This window comes from Urtica dioica, chromosome 6 (assembly GCF_054948205.1).
Source record: "Urtica dioica subsp. dioica isolate 48M chromosome 6, U.dioica_male_clone48M_v1_H2, whole genome shotgun sequence".
Lineage (NCBI taxonomy): Eukaryota > Viridiplantae > Streptophyta > Magnoliopsida > Rosales > Urticaceae > Urtica > Urtica dioica.
The window spans coordinates 8,223,019-8,227,911 of record NC_142761.1 but is presented as its reverse complement, the minus strand read 5'-3'; the positions used below and the strand labels follow the sequence as shown (position 1 = coordinate 8,227,911).

The 4,893-nt window shown below is 40.3% G+C and overlaps 1 pseudogene; it reads left to right on the top strand.

The window, feature by feature from the left end:
• The first annotated feature begins 2,553 nt into the window (after window positions 1–2,553).
• Window positions 2,554–3,887, top strand: LOC149393261 (uncharacterized; annotated as a pseudogene).
• The last annotated feature ends 1,006 nt before the right edge of the window (window positions 3,888–4,893 follow it).

The window sequence follows — 4,893 nt, the reverse complement described above, 5'->3', positions numbered from 1 at the left end:
GTTCCGAGCCTTCGAATTTACTGGTAACCGCCCGTACCGTAAAGGAATACCGGGGGAAGCGAGAAAAAAAGAGGAAACCGGTACCGTTGAACTTACCGTTACCGTAGAGGAATACCGTCAAATACCGGTATTTACCGAGGGGAATTCAGAAAAGAAATATACAAAAAAACATACAAAGTACGTAGGATAAAACAAGTCACAAAATTTCTTCATAAATCAATAAACAAGTTCATCATAACCTTAATCATCACTAACTAATCACAAAATTATCAAATAATTCGGATTAAATCCAAAAAAATTACAAACATCAACACAAAATTTCTAAAATTAAAAACAAGTCACAAATTTATTCATAAATCAATAAACAAGTTCATCATAACCTTAATCATCACTAACTAATCACAAAATTATCAAATAATTCGGATTAAATCCAAAAAAATTACAAACATCAACACAAAATTTCTAAAATTAAAAACAAGTCACAAAATATCTTCATAAATCAATAAACCACTTCATCATAACCTTAATCATCACTAAATAATCAAAAAATTACCAAATAATTCGGATTAATTACAAAAAATTAGAATCATGAACGCAAACCTTAAATCAACACTACATTTAAGTTCACAACTATCAATTTATACTTAATCTTCAAAAATTATCAAAAAATTTCAAGTTTTAAACTCAAAATCATCAAAAAATAAAATTTGGCCGGGAAGTGGACCGGGAAAGGGGTTACCGGCGGGATCTGGGAAGATTTGGCCTTCGTCGCGTCGGGAAATGGGCGGGACGGCAGGATCCGGTCGGAAAGCTGGCAAAAATGGTCTGGGTCGCGACGGTTTTCCCGGAACCACCGGAAAGTTCCGGTTTTGGTGGTTCCGGTGCCGGGGAGCTCCAAAAAGGGGGAACCGGACCGGTTCCCGTCCGGTTCCCCCGGTTTTTAAATCCTTGATCAAAAGCAGTCATTATTGTTCTCTTTCTTTTTTAAAATATAATACATTATCCTTTTATTTTAGGATAAATTACAAGAATACCCCTTAAACTCGAAGATCGGTAACAACCCACCTTTTCAACTCGAAATTTCCACAATAACTATTCTGATCTTTCAATTTTTTTGAATTTCGCCCCTTATGTCTATTATTTTCAGTTACTATTCATGACAAACCCACTTTTTCGGCACGTGACCCATCAGTGAGGGTTATATTTGGTATTATCTCATGTAACGATTTTAGGATTTTTATGAAATGAATTATTTTTTTAATGAATTAATATTCGAATTGTTATCAGAAAAGAAACGTGTTGAATCAATATCGAAAAATTAGGGTTTTATTTCGAAATGGTGAAAATGGGTTGGAAACCCCCGCGAACTAAATCTCCGGCGAAGAAGAAGAAGAAGAAATCGTCTCCGACAAAGAAGACCACGCGTAAATCTCCGACCAAGAAGAAGAAATGCGATTCCCAAAATCCAGGATGTCGGGTGTTCGTGGGTTAATATTTATGAAAGTGAAATGTTGGGACCACTACCGGTATTTTTATGCTTTGTTTTTTTAATAAAGAGACCACTTTTGTTGTCGTTGTCGTTTTGGGAGTTTCGATATTTTGATTTCAGGCTTTAAATAAAAGTGTAGGGACCAATAATGTTTGTTGTATGGTGGAGTAATTGTTTTTTTTTTTGGCACGTCTTTGCTTGTTTTATTGCAGTCACTGGATCAGGAAAATTTACGTACGAAGTTCACCGTGGGGGTAGGATGGAATTGGTGAATGAACGACTGTCTTATGTGGACTCTAAAGTGGACTAAGTGGACCACATGGACACTGACCGGTTGTCGTTAACGGAGCTGGACGCGATTTTGAAGAAAGACTTGGGATACTTTGTTGGAGGGATGTATTACATGGTACCTGCTGACGCTATTAAATTTCTATTTCTTAACTCAGATAGTACCTTGTTAAGTGTTGTAGGAAAGCTACTTGAGAGGACATTTCTACTGACTCTGTATTATGATCACCGGGTCGAAGAAGGGCATAATCTTTTGCTGGTAGAAGACTCAAATCCAACAATTGACGTTCCAGATGTTGAAGTGGGTGAGACTAGAGTTGAAGATCCTGAACTTGTATTTCAAGAGTGTCAAGCTGAATTTGAAGATACTGAACTTAACCTGGATGAGAGTCAACAATCACAAAGCTAGGTAGATGAAAGTCAAGCGCCACAAAGTCAGCCTGATGGTATTGAAGAGCCACTCAGTCAAGTGGATGAGACTCAACATCCACAAAGTTAACCTGCTGATATTGAAGAGCCAGTCAGTCAACACGATGAGGTTCAAGACCCACAAAGCCAGCCTGATGAGAGTCAACAGCCATTCAGTCAAGTGGATGAGAGTCAACAGCCATACACTCAAGTGGATGAGAGTCAACAGCCCTACACTCAAGTGGATGAGAGTCAACAGCCCTTCAGTCAATTTGATGAGAGTCAACAGCCCTTTAGCCAAGTTGATGACAACCAAATGCCCTTTAGCCAGCGTGAAATACAAGAGGATGGTGAAGCAGAAATAGAAGATGATTAAGTTGTTGAGGAAGAGTGAAGATAATGTGGCCGTGGACGGGGCAACTGTAGAGGGTTGTTTAGAGGGTAAAGGTAAAAAAACCTTACAGTGATGATGAACCAGTGTCGGCGGATAGTGACTACAACGACGAAGAGAACATCGAATTACACCATGAGTCGTCTAGCGAAGATGAAGACAGGGGTGGTTCGGTTTGGAAGAAGGTTATGCCCAAGTTTCAAGAGTTCAGACACGACACAGACATGGGTTGTCCTCGGCTCAAATTGGGCCTAGTTTTCCCTAGTGGATGTGTATTCAAAGATGCCATCCGAGAATACTCTATCAGATCAGGGAAGGAAGTTCGCTTCAAGGTCAACGACCCGAATAGAGTGCGAGCAGTTTGCAAAGATGCGAACTGTAACTGGCTTTGCTATGCATCAGAACTAGTTAAGACGACCACATTCGCAATAAAGACATATGTGCCTGAGCACACTTGCGCCAGAACAAACAAGAATAGGTTTGCCACTTCACGATGGTTATCTAACAAGTACATGGATACTTTCAAAGACAATGACAAATGGTCAGCCATTAACTTCATGCAGAAGGTACAGAAGGACTTGGTATTAGATTGTTCAAAGATGAAGGCTTATCGAGCTAAAAATTTTGCGACCAAGATGATTGAAGGCACGTATAAAGAATAGTATGCGTCTTTGTGGGACTATCGTGCAGAGATCAAGCGATCTAATCCAGGATCAGCGGTCGAATTCCTGACTGAGGCCGACGAACAAGGTAAGCCTATATTTAAAAGGCAATATATTTGTTATTCCGGCTATAAATCTGGCTTCAACGAGGGTTGTAGACCTGTGCTCGGGCTTGATGGATGTCACATCAAAGGACATCACACAAGTCAACTGTTGACAACCATTGGCATCGATGCCAATAACAGCATGTTTCCATTCGCTTTAGCGGTGGTGGAGTCAGAATGCAAATTCTTGTGGGCGTGGTTTTTAAACTATTTGAGAAACGATGTGCGAATACACAATGGACATCACTGGACATTTAACACTGACAAACCGAAAGGGTTAAAGGAAGCCTTGAATGGACTGTGGGAAGAGGGTTTTGTAGGCGCAAAACATCGACAATGTGCAAGGCACTTGCAATCCAATTTCACGAAGGTAATATCTTACAATATACCACATTGTGTTACTTATGTTTGAACCTCCTGAGCAGGTTTTCAAGGGACAATTTATGAAACACAAGGTAATGTCAGCAGCAAAGGCGTATTCTCAACACAAATTCTTTCAAGAAATGGATATGATCAAGGCAGAGGACGAAGAGGCTTACAACTAGTTGTGCGAAAAGAATCCAGTACATTGGGCTAGGAGCAACTTCAGAACAACTCCCAAGTGTGACATCCTACTGAACAACTTGTGTGAGTCCTTTAATGATGCTAGGGCAGTGTTACTAGTGAGGCAGAGACCAATTCTATCCATGCTAGAGAGAATTAGAATGTACCTACTGCAGAGGTTTAGCAAACAACGAGTGGCTGTAGAAAAATGGCCAGGTGAAATTGGTCCGCACATTTATAAGATTCTTGAAAAGAATAGGGACCTGTCTGGAGAGAACATTGCTCATTGGTGTGGGGAATTGCTATTCCAAGTCCAGAACATGTATGGGAGTATGTACTCAGTTTTTTTTAACTAGAAGAACATGTTAATGCAATCGCTGGGACTTGTCAGGTACTCAATTCACTCATTACTCGGCAAATTTAGTATGGAATGTCTAATTTCTTATGACTTTTCAGGGATTCCATGTGCTCATGCCATTGCGTTTATTTGGAAAAAAAACATCTGCAACCGGAAATGTATGTCGATGACTAGTACAAGAAGGCCGCTTACATGAGTGCATACAAGTACATGATCAGTTCGCTGAACCCTATCGAGCAATGGCCAAAAACAGGACTAGCACCGATGGGAATGCCACCAAATAGAGCCGAGCCAGGGAGACCAAAAAAGTTGAGGAGGGTGGAGCATGATGAGGTAGTTCCACTACGTGGAACTAGAATGACTAAAACATACGTCACCGTAGGATGTTCTGAATGTGGAAAACATGGACACAACCTGAAGACATGCTTTAAAAGGCAGCAAGATGTATTAGTAAGCTTAATGTGCTAACTTAAAACTAATCATATATTGCTATCTAATCCATTAAACTCGTCGTGCAGAGAACTGAACAGCGAGCAGCTAGAGATGCACAACAGGCTACTAGAGGCGCTCCAATTCAACGTGATCCAACTCAACAGCCTGAAGCTCAACAAGGTCCAGCTCAACTTGGAACAAATCAGTAGGGTTCAGCT